This window comes from Oncorhynchus clarkii, chromosome 13 (assembly GCF_045791955.1).
Source record: "Oncorhynchus clarkii lewisi isolate Uvic-CL-2024 chromosome 13, UVic_Ocla_1.0, whole genome shotgun sequence".
NCBI classification, from domain to species: Eukaryota; Metazoa; Chordata; class Actinopteri; order Salmoniformes; family Salmonidae; genus Oncorhynchus; species Oncorhynchus clarkii.
Window position 1 is genome coordinate 67176952 of NC_092159.1, and position 17599 is coordinate 67194550.

At 45.3% G+C, this 17599-nt stretch overlaps 1 pseudogene; it reads left to right on the forward strand.

Annotated features, from left to right (window-relative positions):
* Positions 1 to 408: 408 nt before the first annotated feature.
* LOC139424128 (F-box/LRR-repeat protein 16-like) overlaps positions 409 to 17599 on the forward strand; it is a 23837-nt pseudogene continuing 6646 nt past the window's right edge.

A 17599-nucleotide genomic window follows, 5' to 3' on the forward strand; every position in this document is an offset into this window, starting at 1 on the left:
TGGGAGTTAAATGTTTACTGTTAAATTTTAATCCTTTTTTGTGTTCTCATTTTTGTTCAATTCAATTGCTCAGGCAATGTAAACACATGTTGCCAATAAAGCATGGGAAACATTTTGAACTGAAATTGAATTGAGAGAGAGAGAACGAAAGAGAGAGAGAGAGTACCGCCTCAGCCTCCCCTCTTCCTCTCCTCCTCTGTTGAGTTCCGCTGATGTCAGTGAGCCAGGCGATGTCATGTTGGTTTCTATTTACAGGGTTCTCGTTCCCTCTCTCTCTCTCTCTCCGACACTGATTCGAACGCACCACATAGTTATATCCGCTGACACCGTGGAATGATGCGCCGATGAAACAAACAACACCGGACAACACATCGTCCCGATTTCACGCATATTCCCTCTTATTCTGTCCTCGTCGCTTCCGATACAAAATGATGCACCTTTCAAACGATTCGCATCGCGTCGTAGCTACAACAATTCAATAACATCCCCCGCTCTCCGCCATTCCCTGTGGATGCTGCTGGTAGTATGGTGATGCGGGCGATAAAATAGAGCTCCGTTTGGTGAAAGACTTGCGAGGCTTCGGGTCAACCGGGGGAGGTGACGGGGTTCAGTTTAAAGGTAAGAGCAGTACAATGCAGATTCATGCTGGCCGGAGCACTGCAATGGTATTTTTTTTTTGTTTAGCGGTGCGAGAGAGCGGGAGGGAGGAAGAGAGAGAGAGAGAGGACGAGAAGGGACGGGAGAATAGCCATCCCTTCCTTCGGTTAGCTTTTCTGCTGCCGCATCGCTTATTCCCCGTTCAGCTCTATTACACCGATATGTGTTGCGTGCAACACAAACCGAATTATTGGACCGATCACAAGCAGAGTGAAATGGGTTTAATATTCGATCCGTTTGTAAAAGCCCAAGGCTAACGTCTGATGGTGAAGCCTATAGCCTGGGTTACTGTCGGCAGTCATAGACACTATTTGATGACGGGAATGCTATTAATTGTATATTTTGTCGATATGAATAATGATGCCGACTGCATCTGAAGGTTTTGACAATGAAGGATGCATAGAGTTTATTTTATCTGCGATGATTGTTGATCAGGCGCAAACGTTACACCTCTCAGCGTCGGCCATCGATTTAAACTGTTTACGTTTGGCCTTGGTATCTTTATTCAGAGTAAACACGTCCCATTGTAACTTACTGCTGTGCTACTGTGCCATCGGCATTACGTAATATTGTAGGCTAGCCTAGTAGGGATGCTTGCTTAGATATAGGCCTCTGCCACTATAAACAACCGCTCTGTTCTATTTCCAGTGCAAGCCTGCCAAGGGAGTGTCGCCAAGTGTTCTGTGAATTATTCAAACGAAAAATAATGCTTTGTTTGCCCAGAAATCGTGTCTGTTTCTGTGCAGGCTATATTGTACATAAGAGCGAGGCTCTCCAACATCAAGCACGCAGGTTTTTGGGAAACACAGTCAGTCTGCGGCTCAGCTATCTACATAAGAACTGCCCAGTGGTGTTTATCTACTCAGTCCCTTGAGTGACAGACAGGCAGGTCCATAGACGATGTGTTAAATATATTTTTTATTTAACCAGGTAAGTTGACTGACAACACATTCTCAGTCACAGCAACAACCTGGTGAATAGTGGAAGGGGAGATGAATGAGATGAATGGGCCAATTGGAGGCCGGGGATGATTAGGTAGCCAATGATGGTATGAGGGCCAGATCACTACCCCCCCCCCCCCCTCTCTCTCTGATCCAATGTTTACCATGTATTAATTCTTTCTCCCTCCTCCTAGGTTCCCAATGTTGAACATGTCGACCCCCAGCGAGCTCAAGTCTCCGTGTGTCCCGAGGAACGGCATGGTCAAGCTCCCCCCTCAGCCCAACGGTTTGGGCAGCGCCAGCATCACCAAGGGCACGCCCGCCGCCAAGAACCGCCTGTGCCAGTCCTCCTCCGTGCCCGGCATCCTACCCCCGCCTTCCCTACCCTACCACCTGGACCCCCTCAACCCCCTGGGTCCCTCTCTCCTGGGTCCAGACCTGGACCACAGCCCCCTGATGGTCCTCAAACCCCCGCTGCGCCAGGTCCCCCTCACCTTCCCCAAGCCTCACCTTCCCCTCACCCTGCCTCTGGCCCTTCTGCCGCCCCTGGAGCGCCAGCTGGCCCTGGATGAGAAGCTGCTCAACAGGCTGCTGTGGTATTTCACCACGGCTGAGAAGTGTGTCCTGGCCCAGGTGTGTAGGACCTGGAGGAAAGTGCTGTACCAGTCTAAGTTCTGGGAGGGTGTCACGCCCATCCTCCACGCCAAGGAGCTGTACGCCCTGCTCCCCGGCGGAGACAAGGAGTTTGTCAGCCTGCAGGCCTTCGCTCTCAGGGGGTTCCAGGCGTTCTGTCTGGTGGGAGTTTCAGACCTGGACATCTGTGAGTTCATTGATAACTACCCCTTGTCCAAGAAGGGGGTGAAGTCGGTCAGTCTGAAGAGGTCCACCATTACAGACGCAGGCCTGGAGGTGAGTCATTGTCATATATATATATATATATACAGTGGGGGGCAAAAAAAACATATTTAGTCAGCCACCAATTGTGCAAGTTCTCCCACTTAAAAAGATGAGAGAGGCCTGTAATTTTCATCATAGGTACAAATAAATTCATTTAAAAAAATCCTACAATGTGGTTTTCTGGATTTTCTTTCCCTCATTTTGTCTGTCATAGTTGAACTGTACCCATGATGGAAATTACAGGCCTCTCTCATCTTTTTAAGTGGGAGAACTTGCACAATTGGTGGCTGACTAAATACTGTTTCCCCCCACTGTATTTACTGTCAGCGGGCTGTGGTCCAGGTCTGGACCCAGGAGAGAAGCTGCGTTGGGCAAGGGTCCCAGGAGAGAAGCTGTGGTAGGCAAGGGTCCCAGGGGGTTGAGGGCCGTCAGCGGGCTGTGACTCCAGGTCTGAACCCAGGAGAGAAGCTGTGGTAGGCAAGGGTCCCAGGAGAGAAGCTGCGGTAGGCAAGGGTCCCAGGAGAGAAGCTGTGGTGGGCAAGGGTCCCAGGAGAGAAGCTGTGGTAGGCAAGGGTCCCAGGAGAGAAGCTGCGGTAGGCAAGGGTCCCAGGAGAGAAGCTGTGGTGGGCAAGGGTCCCAGGAGAGAATCTGTGGTAGGCAAGGGTCCCAGGAGAGAAGCTGTGGTGGGCAAGGGTCCCAGGAGAGAAGCTGTGGTGGGCAAGGGTCCCAGGAGAGAAGCTGTGGTGGGCAAGGGTCCCAGGAGAGAAGCTGTGGTGGGCAAGGGTCCCAGGAGAGAAGCTGTGGTGGGCAAGGGTCCCAGGAGAGAAGCTGTGGTAGGCAAGGGTCCCAGGAGAGAAGCTGCGGTGGGCAAGGGACCCAGGAGAGAAGCTGTGGTGGGCAAGGGACCCAGGGGAGAAGCTGTGGTGGGCAAGGGTCCCAGGAGAGAAGCTGTGGTAGGCAAGGGTCCCAGGGGGTTGAGGGCTGTCAGCGGGCTGTGACTCCAGGTCTGGACCCAGGAGAGAAGCTGCGGTAGGTCCCAGGGGGTTGAGGGGGTCCTGGTGGTAGGGTAGGGAAGGTGGGGGTAGGATGCCGGGCACGGAGGGTTCTTATATAGTTACAGTCATGTGAACACAAACATGCCATTTAGCACAGCCTTTCTACAACCTCTCCTTGGGGACAAGCCTGTCCATGGATTTAAACTATTCCACAGCTAGCAGCTGATTCAACTGGTCAACTAATCATCAACTAATCATAAACGAATCATCAACTAATCATCAAGCCCTTGACTGCTTCAATCAGGTGAGCTAGTTCAGGGCTACAGTAAAACTGTGAAACGTCCGAGAGACCCTGAGGGAAAAAGCGTGTAGTGTATGCATGCTATTTCATATGGATGACCCCAGCGGGAATCAACAATGTGTACTCAATGTGTCCTACAGTAGATGGAGCTTCCATTAGTCCTACAGTAGATGTAGCTTCCATTAGTCCTACAGTAGATGGAGCTTCCATTAGTCCTACAGTAGATGTAGCTTCCATTAGTCCTACAGAAGATGTAGCTTCCATTAGTCCTACAGTAGATGTAGCTTCCATTAGTCCTACAGTAGATGGAGCTTCCATTAGTCCTACAGTAGATGTAGCTTCCATTAGTCCTACAGTAGATGTAGCTTTTATTAGTCCTACAGTAGATGTAGCTTCCATTAGTCCTACAGTAGATGTAGCTCCCATTAGTCCTACAGTACATGTAGCTTCCATTAGTCCTACAGTAGATGTAGCTTCCATTAGTCCCACAGTAGATGTAGCTTTTATTAGTCCTACAGTACATGTAGATTCCATTAGTCCTACAGTAGATGGAGCTTCCATTAGTCCTACAGTACATGTAGCTTCCATTAGTCCTACAGTAGATGTAGCTTCCATTAGTCCTACAGTAGATGTAGCTCCCATTAGTCCTACAGTACATGTAGATTCCATTAGTCCTACAGTAGATGTAGCGTCCATTAGTCCTACAGTAGATGTAGCTTCCATTAGTCCTACAGTAGATGTAGCTTCCATTAGTCCTACAGTAGATGTAGCTTTTATTAGTCCTACAGTACATGTAGATTCCATTAGTCCTACAGTAGATGTAGCTTCCATTAGTCCTACAGTAGATGGAGCTTCCATTAGTCCTACAGTAGATGTAGCTCCCATTAGTCCTACAGTACATGTAGCTTCCATTAGTCCTACAGTAGATGGAGCTTCCATTAGTCCTACAGTAGATGTAGCTTTTATTAGTCCTACAGTACATGTAGATTCCATTAGTCCTACAGTAGATGTAGCTTCCATTAGTCCTACAGTAGATGGAGCTTCCATTAGTCCTACAGTAGATGTAGCTTCCATTAGTCCTACAGTAGATGTAGCTTTTATTAGTCCTACAGTACATGTAGCTCCCATTAGTCCTACAATAGATGTAGCTTCCATTAGTCCTACAGTAGATGTAGCTTCCATTAGTCCTACAGTAGATGTAGCTTCCATTAGTCCTACAGTAGATGTAGCTTTTATTAGTCCTACAGTACATGTAGATTCCATTAGTCCTACAGTACATGTAGCTTCCATTAGTCCTACAGTAGATGGAGCTTCCATTAGTCCTACAGTAGATGGAGCTTCCATTCGTCCTACAGTACATGGAGCTTCCATTAGTCCTACAGTAGATGTAGCTTCCATTAGTCCTACAGTAGATGGAGCTTCCATTAGTCCTACAGTAGATGGAGCTTCCATTAGTCCTACAGTACATGGAGCTTCCATTAGTCCTACAGTAGATGGAGCTTCCATTAGTCCTACAGTAGATGGAGCTTCCATTAGTCCTACAGTAGATGTAGCTCCCATTAGTCCTACAGTAGATGTAGCTTCCATTAGTCCTACAGTAGATGGAGCTTCCATTAGTCATACAGTAGATGTAGCTTCCATTAGTCCTACAGTAGATGTAGCTCCCATTAGTCCTACAGTACATGTAGCTTCCATTAGTCCTACAGTAGATGTAGCTTTTATTAGTCCTACAGTACATGTAGATTCCATTAGTCCTACAGTAGATGTAGCTTCCATTAGTCCTACAGTAGATGTAGCTTCCATTAGTCCCACAGTCAAGGGTGTAAACAGGCTTACTGTAGAGATGGTATCAATCTCATTGCTGTCCTACAGTGATGCTGTGAAGCCCTACCGACCCTGGACAGAAGTAGTGTCGTATAGGAATATGGCGTCTTTACAGTAATATAACACCTTACTTTATAGTAATATAACGCAATACTTTATAGTAATATAACACCTTACTTTATAGTAATATAACACCTTACTTTATAGTAATATAACGCAATACTTTATAGTAATATAACACCTTACTTTATAGTAATATAACGCAATACTTTATAGTAATATAACGTGTTACTTTATAGTAATATAACGCAATACTTTATAGTAATATAACGTGTTACTTTATAGTAACATAACGCAATACTTTATAGTAACATAACGCAATACTTTATATTAATATAACGCAATACTTTATAGTAATATAACGTGTTACTTTATAGTAATATAACGCAATACTTTATAGTAATATAACGCAATACTTTATAGTAATATTACACAATACTTTATAGTAATATAACGTGTTACTTTATAGTAATATAACGCAATACTTTATAGTAATATAACGTGTTACTTTATAGTAATATAACGCAATACTTTATAGTAATATAACGCAATACTTTATAGTAATATAACGCAATACTTTATAGTAATATACCGTGTTACTTTAAAGTAATTTAACGTGTTACTTTTGTTAATCCTCAGCATCAATATCAACACAATGCACTCCCTGAACTCAGGAAAGCCTGCCACCCCACCGCTGCGTAACCTAGTAACAGTCACCGGGCGAGCTGGATTCCGCTGTAGCTGGGCACCATGTCAACTAGGTCACCGGGGATCACATGGAATGTGGAATGTCACATCACATGACCTTGCTCACTGGTCACATGATCATGGGACAGAGAGAGGAGAGATATTCTATTGGAATGGTTAATGGTTAAGGTTAGTGTTTGAGGCTGGTGAGGAGCTGGTCCTAGATCTGTGGAATGTTTATCCCCAGCAGGTAAACAATCGATAGAGTGAGTAGAATGAACATGAGTCTCTGTGAAACGTGAGATGTCACAGGAGTGCTGTAAGATGCAATCCAACCATTGTCTATTATAATAACAATAGCATAGCTGAGTTTCTGATCGTCTCTGTAAACACAGCATCACCGAGGGAGAAAAGGTTTGGTACAGTGACTTGGCATTCCATTCCATTCCAAAACACCCCTCATACATGGAATCAGAATAGTCAACAATCCACCCTGCTTGTCTGTGGTGGTGTTGTTGTGAATATGGACTACTGTGGTGTTGTGAATATGGACTACTGTGGTGTTGTATGGACTACTGTGGTGTTGTTGTGAGTATGGACTACTGTGGTGTTGTTGTGAGTATGGACTACTGTGGTGTTGTTGTGAGTATGGACTACTGTGGTGTTGTTGTGAGTATGGACTACTGTGGTGGTGTTGTGAGTATGGACTACTGTGGTGGGGTTGTGAGTATGGACTACTGTGGTGTTGTTGTGAGTATGGACTACTGTGGTGGTGTTGTGAGTATGGACTACTGTGGTGTTGTTGTGAGTCTGGACTACTGTGGTGGTGTTGTGAATATGGACTACTGTGGTGGTGTTGTGAGTATGGACTACTGTGGTGTTGTGAATATGGACTACTGTGGTGTTGTTGTGAGTATGGACTACTGTGGTGTTGTTGTGAGTATGGACTACTGTGGCGGTGTTGTGAATATGGACTACTGTGGTGTTGTGAGTATGGACTACTGTGGTGTTGTGAGTATGGACTACTGTGGTGTTGTGAGTGGACTACTGTGGTCTTGTGAATATGGACTACTGTGGTGTTGTGAGTATGGACTACTGTGGTGTTGTGAGTATGGACTACTGTGGTGTTGTGAATATGGACTACTGTGGTGTTGTGAGTATGGACTACTGTGGTGTTGTAAGTATGGACTACTGTGGTGTTGTTGTGAGTATGGACTACTGTGATGTTGTTGTGAGTATGGACTACTGTGGTGGTGTTGTGAGTATGGACTACTGTGGTGGTGTTGTGAGTATGGACTACTGTGGTGGTGTTGTGAGTATGGACTACTGTGGTGTTGTGAGTATGCACTACTGTGGTGTTGTTGTGAGTATGGACTACTGTGGTGGTGTTGTGAGTATGGACTACTGTGGTGTTGTTGTGAGTATGGACTACTGTGGTGTTGTGAGTATGCACTACTGTGGTGTTGTTGTGAGTATGGACTACTGTGATGTTGTTGTGAGTATGGACTACTGTGGTGTTGTGAGTATGGACTACTGTGGTGTTTTTAGTATGGACTACTGTGGTGTTGTTGTGAGTATGGACTACTGTGGTGTTGTGAGTATGGACTACTGTGGTGGTGGTGTGAGTATGGACTACTGTGGTGTTGTTGTGAGTATGGACTACTGTGGTGTTGTTGTGAGTATGTACTACTGTGGTGTTGTTGTGAGTATGGACTACTGTGGTGTTGTTGTGAGTATGGACTACTGTGGTGTTGTTGTGAGTATGGACTACTGTGGTGTTGTATGGACTACTGTGATGTTGTTGTGAGTATGGACTACTGTGGTGTTGTGAGTATGGACTACTGTGTTGTTGTGAATATGGACTACTGTGTTGTTGTGAGTATGGACTACTGTGGTGGTGGTGTGAGTATCGACTACTGTGTTGTTGTGAGTATGGACTACTGTGGTGGTGTTGTGAATATGGACTACTGTGGTGGTGTTGTGAGTATGGACTACTGTGGTGGTGTTGTGAGTATGGACTACTGTGGTGTTGTTTTGAGTCTGGACTACTGTGGTGTTGTTGTGAGTATGGACTACTGTGGTGTTGTTGTGAGTATGGACTACTGTGGTGGTGTTGTGAGTATGGACTACTGTGGTGTTGTTGTGAGTCTGGACTACTGTGGTGTTATTGTGAGTATGGACTACTGTGGTGGTGTTGTGAGTATGGACTAATGTGGTGTTGTTGTGAGTATGGACTACTGTGGTGTTGTTGTGAGTATGGACTACTGTGGTGTTGTTGTGAGTATGGACTACTGTGGTGGTGTTGTGAGTATGGACTACTGTGGTGTTGTTGTGAGTATGGACTACTGTGGTGTTGTTGTGAGTATGGACTACTGTGGTGTTGTGAGTATGGACTACTGTGGTGTTGTTGTGAGTATGGACTACTGTGGTGTTGTTGTGAGTCTGGACTACTGTGGTGTTGTTGTGAGTATGGACTACTGTGGTGTTGTTGTGAGTATGGACTACTGTGTTGTTGTGAATATGGACTACTGTGGTGTTTTTGTGAGTATGGACTACTGTGGTGGTGTTGTGAATGTGGACTACTGTGGTGGTGTTGTTCATTAATAAATTCATAAAAAATCCTACAATGTGATTTTCTGGATTTTTTTTCTCATTTTGTCTGTCATAGTTGAAGTCTACCTATGATAAAAATGACCTCTCTCATCTTTTTAAGTGGGAGAACTTGCACAATTGGTGGCTGACTAAATACTTTTTTTGCCCCACTGTAATCTGCTGAGTGATTTATGTTGTAGTTACAGTGCGATTTAACAGGCCACATTCAACACAATTGTGAGGTTCAGTATTGGAGCCCCGGTTATTTAGAAGGTTGCCTCTTGAGTTAGTTCATAGTGCAGAGGTCTTTGCGAAAGGGGAACATGTCGACCTTACAGTATATTGTGCACCTTATTGTCAGGGACATTGTTGTGGTTGTGTTGTTGATGAGATGAGCTGACGTTCAGAGTCACAGGAAGTTGTGTTGTTGATGAGATGAGCTGACGTTCAGTCACAGGAAGTTGTGTTGTTGATGAGATGAGCTGACGTTCACAGTCACAGGAAGTTGTGTTGTTGATGAGATGAGCTGACGTTCAGAGTCACAGGAAGTTGTGTTGTTGATGAGCTGACGTTCAGAGTCACAGGAAGTTGTGTTGTTGATGAGATGAGCTGACGTTCAGAGTCACAGGAAGTTGTGTGGTTGATGAGATGAGCTGACGTTCAGAGTCACAGGAAGTTGTGTTGTTGATGAGATGAGCTGACGTTCACAGTCACAGGAAGTTGTGTTGTTGATGAGATGACGTTCAGAGTCACAGGAAGTTGTGTTGTTGATGAGATGAGCTGACATTCAGTCACAGGAAGTTGTGTTGTTGATGAGATGAGCTGACGTTCAGAGTCACAGGATGTTGTGTTGTTGATGAGATGAGCTGACGTTCAGAGTCACAGGAAGTTGTGTTGTTGATGAGCTGACGTTCAGAGTCACAGGAAGTTGTGTTGTTGATGAGATGAGCTGACATTCAGTCACAGGAAGTTGTGTTGTTGATGAGATGAGCTGACGTTCAGAGTCACAGGATGTTGTGTTGTTGATGAGATGAGCTGACGTTCAGAGTCACAGGAAGTTGTGTTGTCGATGAGATGAGCTGACGTTCAGAGTCACAGGAAGTTGTGTTGTTGATGAGATGAGCTGAGCTGACGTTCAGAGTCACAGGAAGTTATGTTGTTGATGAGATGAGCTGACATTCAGAGTCACATGAAGTTGTGTTGTTGATGAGATGAGCTGACGTTCAGAGTCACAGGAAGTTGTGTTGTTGATGAGATGAGCTGACGTTCAGAGTCACAGGAAGTTGTGTTGTCGAAGAGATGAGCTGACGTTCAGAGTAACAGGAAGTTGTGTTGTTGATGAGATGAGCTGACGTTCAGAGTAACAGGAAGTTGTGTTGTCGATGAGATGAGCTGACGTTCAGAGTCACAGGAAGTATGGTACCGGATGAGGCTCCTGGTCCGTAGTTTGAACATGACCGTTGGAGGATAAACAGGCATTGAGTTGATTTAAATCACTTAGGCTTAGGATTCAATCCCCAATTGCACTTTGTCCACTATTGCACCATTTAAAGGTAATGTTCCCACTTTAGCGGAGACTGCATTCACAGATAAACGCTGCATTTTGTCGGCTCAATCGGAAATTACCTTTAAATGTCTAGCGTGCAATACCTGGCATCTACTGCTGATCCGAGTGAGACCTTAGAGTTACAGTGCCTTCAGAAAGTATTCAGACCCCTTGACTTTTTCCACGTTTCTAAATTTTTTTTTTCTTCTAAATCCTCATCAATCTACACACAATAGCCCATAATGACTAATGGTGCGGCAGGGTAGCCTAGTGGTAAGAGCGTTGGACTAGTAACTGAAAGGTTGCAAGATCGAGTCCCCGAGCTGACGAGGTAAAAATCTGTTGTTCTGCCCCTGAACAAGGCAGTTAACCCACAGTTCCTAGGCCGTCATTGTAAATAATAATTTGTTCTTAACTGACCTGCCTTGTTAAATAAAGGTTAAATAAAATAAAAAAGCTTTTTAGAAATTTTTGCAAATGTATTCAAAAGTAAAAAACAGAAATATCTTATTTACATAAGTATTCAGACCCTTTGCTATGAGACTCGAAATTGAGCTCAGGTGCATCCTGTTTCCATTGATCATCCTTGAGATGTTTCTACAACTTGATTGGAGTCCACCTGTGGTAAATTCAGATGATTGGTCATGATTTGGAAAGGCACACACCTGTGTATATAAGGTCCCACAGTTGACAGTGCATGTCAGAGTAAAAACCAAGCCATGAGGTCGAAGGAATTGTCCGTACAGCTCAGAGACAGGATTGTGTCGAGGCACAGATCTGGGGAAGGGTACCAAAACATTTCTGCGGCATTGAAGGTCCCCAAGAACACAATGGCCTCCATCATTCTTAAATGGAAGAAGATTGGAACCACCAAGACTCTTCCTAGGGCTGGCCGCCCGGCCAAACTGAGCAATCGGGGAAGAAGGGCCTTGGTCAGGGAGGTGACCAAGAACCCGATGGTCACTCTGATAGATTTCCTCTGTGGAGATAGGAGAACCATCTGTGCAGCACTCCACCAATCAGCCCTGATTGGTAGAGTGGCCAGATGGAAGCCACTCCTCAGTAAAAGGCACATGACAGCCCGCTTGGAGTTTTCCAAAAGGCATCTAAAGGACTCTCAGACCATGAGAAACAAGATTCTCTCGTCTGATGAAACCAAGATTGAACTCTTTGGCCTGAATGCCAAGTGTCACGTCTAGAGGAGACCTGGCTCCATAACCTACAGTGAAGCATGGTGGTGGCAGCATCATGCTGTGGAAATGTTTTTTACCTGCAGGGACTGGGAGACTAGTCAGGATGGAGGGAAAGATGAACGGAGCAAAGTACAGAGAGATCCTTGATGAAAACCTGCTCCAGAGCACTGATTTTTAATACATTTGCGAAAATGTCTAAAAACCTGTTTTTGCTTCGTCATTATGGGGTATTGTGTGTAGATTGATGAGGGGAAAAAAACAATGTAATCAATATTAGAATAAGGCTGTAATGTAACAAAATGTGGAAAAAGTCAAGGGGTCTGAATACCTTCCAAATACACTTTAGTATCACAGTTATATCTGAGTTATATCAGTTATATCAGTTATATCCGAGTTATATCCGAGTTATATCAGAGTTATATCAGTTATATCAGTTATATCTGAGTTATATCAGTTATATCAGTTATATCTGAGTTATATCAGTTATATCAGTTATATCTGAGTTATATCAGAGTTGTATCAGAGTTGTATCAGAGTTATATCAGTTATATCAGTTATATCTGAGTTATATCAGTTATATCAGTTATATCTGAGTTATATCAGTTATATCAGTTATATCCAAGTTATATCCGAGTTGTATCAGAGTTATATCAGTTATATCAGTTATATCTGAGTTATATCAGTTATATCAGTTATATCTGAGTTATATCAGTTATATCAGTTATATCTGAGTTATATCAGTTATATCAGAGTTATATCAGTTATATCAGTTATATCAGTTGTATCAGAGTTGTATCAGTTATATCAGAGTTGTATCAGAGTTATATCAGAGTTATATCAGAGTTGTATCAGAGTTGTATCAGTTATATCCGAGTTATATCAGAGTTGTATCAGAGTTGTATCAGTTATATCCGAGTTATATCAGAGTTATATCAGAATTGTATCAGTTATATCAGAGTTATATCAGAGTTGTATCAGAGTTGTATCAGTTATATCCGAGTTATATCAGAGTTGTATCAGAGTTGTATCAGTTATATCCGAGTTATATCAGAGTTATATCAGAATTGTATCAGTTGTATCAGAGTTGTATCAGAGTTGTATCAGAGTTGTATCAGAGTTATATCGTTGTAAACTCAGTGTGTGTTCTCTGTGGTGTGTGTGTGTAGGTGATGCTGAATAAGGGTGTGTGTATTCTGCAAACGCAGTGTGTGTTCTCTGTGTGTGTGTGTATGTGATGCTGGATAGGTGTGTGTGTGTATTGTGTAATATCAGTGTGTTGTCTGTGGTGTGTGTGTGTAGGTGATGCTGGATAGGTGTGTGTGTAGGTGATGCTGGATAAGGGTGTGTGTATTCTTTAAACTCAGTGTGTGTTCTCTGTGGTGTGTGTGTGCAGGTGATGCTGGATAGGTGTGTGTGTATTGTGTAATCTCAGTGTGTTGTCTGTGGTGTGTGTGTAGGTGATGCTGGATAGGGGTGTGTGTATTGTGTAATCTCAGTGTGTTCTCTGTGGTGTGTGTGTATTGTGTAATATATGTTGTGTGTGTGTGTGTGTGCGTGTGTGTAGGTGATGCTGGATAGGTGTGTGTGTGTATTGTGTAATCTCAGTGTGTTCTCTGTGGTGTGTGTGTAGGTGATGCTGGTTAGGGGGGTGTGTACTGTGTAATCTCATTGTGTTCTCTGTGGTGTGTGTGTGTGTGTGTGTGTGTGATGCTGGATAGGTGTGTGTGTGTATTGTGTAATCTCAGTGTGGTGTGTGTGTAGGTGATGCTGGATAGGGGTGTGTGTATTGTGTAATATCAGTGTGTTCTCTGTGGTGTGTGTAGGTGATGCTGGATAGGTGTGTGTTTTGTGTAATCTCAGTGTGTTGTCTGGTTTGTGTGTAGGTGATGCTGGATAGGTGTGTGTTTAGGTGATGCTGGATAGGGGTGTGTGTATTGTGTAATCTCAGTGTGTTGTCTGGTGTGTGTAGTTGATGCTGGATAGGTGTGTGTATTGTGTAATCTCAGTGTGTTGTCTGGTGTGTGTGTAGGTAATGCTGGATAGGTGTGTGTGTATTGTGTAATCTCAGTTTGTGTTCTCTGGTGTGTGTGAAGGTGATGCTGGATAGGTGTGTGTGTATTGTGTAATCTCAGTGTGTTCTCTGGTGTGTGTAGGTGATGCTGGATAGGTGTGTGTGTATTGTGTAATATCAGTGTGTTCTCTGTGGTGTGTGTAGGTGATGCTGGATAGGTGTGTGTATTGTGTAATCTCAGTGTGTTGTCTGGTTTGTGTGTATTTGATGCTGGATAGGTGTGTGTGTGTAGGTAATGCTGGATAGGTGTGTGTGTATTGTGTAATCTCAGTGTGTTGTCTGGTGTGTGTAGGTGATGCTGGAACAGATGCAGGGTCTGATGCACCTGGAGTTGGCCGGTTGTAATGACTTCACGGAGGCCGGTCTGTGGTCCAGCCTGAATGCACGGCTCACCTCGCTCAGCGTCAGCGACTGTATCAACGTAGCGGACGACGCCATCGCTGCCATCTCACAGCTACTGCCCAACCTGTCAGAGCTCAGCCTGCAGGCCTACCACGTAACCGACACAGCCATGGCTTACTTCACAGCCAAACAGGTAGGTTACAATCCTACACTGTTATAGAGAGCACGCAGGTACTGGTACACACACACACACACACACACACACGTCTTCCCTTCCCCCTCTCTCCGTCCTCTCTGTAGGCCTGCAGATCAGTTCCCTTACCGGCCGGAGGGGCCCCCATTGATCCTCTCATGATGAGTTCAGAGATATAATCCTAAACCTCATTCTCTCTCTCTCTCTCTCTCCCTGTCTCTCTCTCCCTCCCTCCCTCCCTCCCTCCCTCCCTCCCTCCCTCCCTCCCTCCCTCCCTCCCTCCCCCTCAGGGCTACACCACTCACACGCTGCGTCTCCACTCGTGTTGGGAGATCACCAACCACGGTGTGGTTAACATGGTCCACAGCCTGCCCAACCTCACGGCTCTGAGCCTGTCAGGCTGCTCTAAAATCACTGATGACGGGGTGGAGCTGGTAGCAGAGAACCTGAGGAAGCTGCGGAGCCTGGACCTCTCCTGGTGCCCACGCATCACTGACATGGCCCTGGAGTACATCGCCTGTGACCTCCACAAACTAGAGGAGCTGGTACTGGACAGGTGAGAGCGGAGTATAGTGTAGTGTAGTATAGTAGAGTATAGTATAGTAGTGTGTATTATAGTAGGGTATAGGGTGTAGTATAGTAGTGTGGCGTATAGCAGGTAGTTGTATAGTGTGTGTGGTGGGGGGATCTGGGATCTGCTGAGTACAGGTCTATACTACCTTATTTCAGAAAGAAAACCAGTATAGTAAAGTATCATTATGGTCACTCTCTTTCTCTGTCTCTCTCTCTGTCTCTCTCCCCCCCCTCTCTCTTTGTCTCTCTCTCTCCCCCTCTCTCTCTTTCTCTGTCTCTCTCTCTGTCTCTCTCTCCCCCCCTCTCTCTCTTTCTCTCTCTCTCTCTCTCTCTCTCCCCCTCTCTCTCTTTCTCTGTCTCTCTCTCTGTCTCTCTCTCCCCCCCTCTCTCTCTGTCTCTCTCTCTCTCTCTCTCTCTCTCTCTCTGTCTCTCTCTCCCCCCCTCTCTCTCTCCCTCTCTCTCTCTCTCTCTCTCCCTCTCTCTCTCTCTCTCTCTCCAGATGTGTGAGGATTACAGATACAGGTCTAGGTTACCTGTCCACCATGTCTTCTTTGAGGAGTCTCTACCTGCGCTGGTGCTGTCAGGTACAGTACACACTAGACCCTTACACCAGGGATCATCAACTGCCAGTTTATTAGTACCTGGTCAGACGCTTTGCTTCCAGAACAGCCTGAATTCTTTGGGGATAGGAAACGTTGCTCAATTGGTATCATTTCAAACCTTTGTAAGAATCACATACACGTAGTTGCCAGTTTATTAGGTACACCCTTCTAGTACCTAGTCGGACCCTTTGCTTTCAGAACAGCCTGAAATCTTCGGGGAATGGAAACGTTGCTCAATTGGTATCAATTGGTACTGTGCCAGTAAAACATTCCCCACACCTTTACACCTCCGCCACCAGCCTGTTCCGTCGACACCAGGCAGGATGTGGTCATGGACTCATTCTGCTTACGCCAAATCCTGACTCTGCCATCAGCCTGTACCGTTGGCACCAGGCAGGATGTGGTCATGGACTCATTCTGCTTACGCCCAATCCTGACTCTGCCATCAGCCTGTACCGTTGACACCAGGCAGGATGTGGTCATGGACTCATTCTGCTTACGCCAAATCCTGACTCTGCCATCAGTCTGTACCGTTGGCACCAGGCAGGATGTGGTCATGGACTCATTCTGCTTACGCCCAATCCTGACTCTGCCATCAGCCTGTACCGTTGACACCAGGCAGGATGTGGTCATGGACTCATTCTGCTTACGCCAAATCCTGACTCTGCCATCAGCCTGTACCGTTGACACCAGGCAGGATGTGGTCATGGACTCATTCTGCTTACGCCAAATCCTGACTCTGTCATCAGCCTGTACCGTTGACACCAGGCAGGATGTGGTCATGGACTCATTCTGCTTACGCCAAATCCTGACTCTGCCATCAGCCTGTATCGTTGACACCAGGCAGGATGTGGTCATGGACTCATTCTGCTTAGGCCAAATCCTGACTCTGCCATCAGCATGACGTAACAGGAACTGGGATTCAGGCAATGTTTTTCCTCTCTTCAGTTGTCCAGTGTTGGTGATCGCGTGCCCACTTCTTGTTTTTAGCTGATAGGAGTGGAACCCGGTGTGGTCGTCTGCTGCAATAGTTGACGAGTTGTCCGTTCTGAGATGCTGTTGTACTGCTCCGTTGTTTGCCTGTTTGTGGCCCGTCTGTCAGCATGATTCTTGCTGTTCTCTTTCATCAATTAGCTGTTTTCGACCAAAGGACAGCCGCTGACAGTTGTTTTGCTTTTTGTCGCACCATTCTCGGTAAACCCTAGACACGGTCGGTCATGCTTATTGTCGCACCATTCTCGGTAAACCCTAGACACGGTCGGTCATGCTTATTGTCGCACCATTCTCGGTAAACCCTAGACACGGTCGGTCATGCTTATTGTCGCACCATTCTCGGTAAACCCTAGACACGGTCGGTCATGCTTATTGTCGCACCATTCTCGGTAAACCCTAGACACGGTCGTGCTGTTTGTCGCACCATTCTCGGTAAACCCTAGACACGGTTGTGCTGTTTGTCGCACCATTCTCGGTAAACCCTAGACACGTCGTGCGTGAAAAGCCCAGGAAGCCGGATGTTTCTGAGATACAGGAATCGACGATCATACCACGTTCGAAATCGCTTAAATCAAATGTTTTAAGGCCATTATAATTTTCAATCAAACAGTAACTGAATGCCTTGATGCCTGTCTGCCTGCTTTATATAACAAGCCAGGACCACGTGACTCACTGTCTGTCGGAGCAAACCATTTTGGTGGGAGGTGTACCTAATAAACTGGACCTAATACACTGGGAATAAGTAGATTTACTAAATTAAAATCAATTGGAGCTGCTTTGCAGGTGTTTTTACAGTCTTTTATGCCCAACAATAAACAATAAATGAAAAGGTTTTTGTTAAGTTGGGGCCCTACACCCTACACACTACACACTAAACCCTTTATACTAATACACTACACCCTAGACCCTACACACTAAACCCTTTATACTAATACACTACACCCTAGACCCTACACACTAAACCCTTTATACTAATACACTACACCCTAGACCCTACACACTAAACCCTTTATACTAATACACTACACCCTAGACCCTACACACTACACCCTTTATACTAATACACTACACCCTAGACCCTACACACTAAACCCTTTATACTAATACACTACACCCTACACACTAAACCATT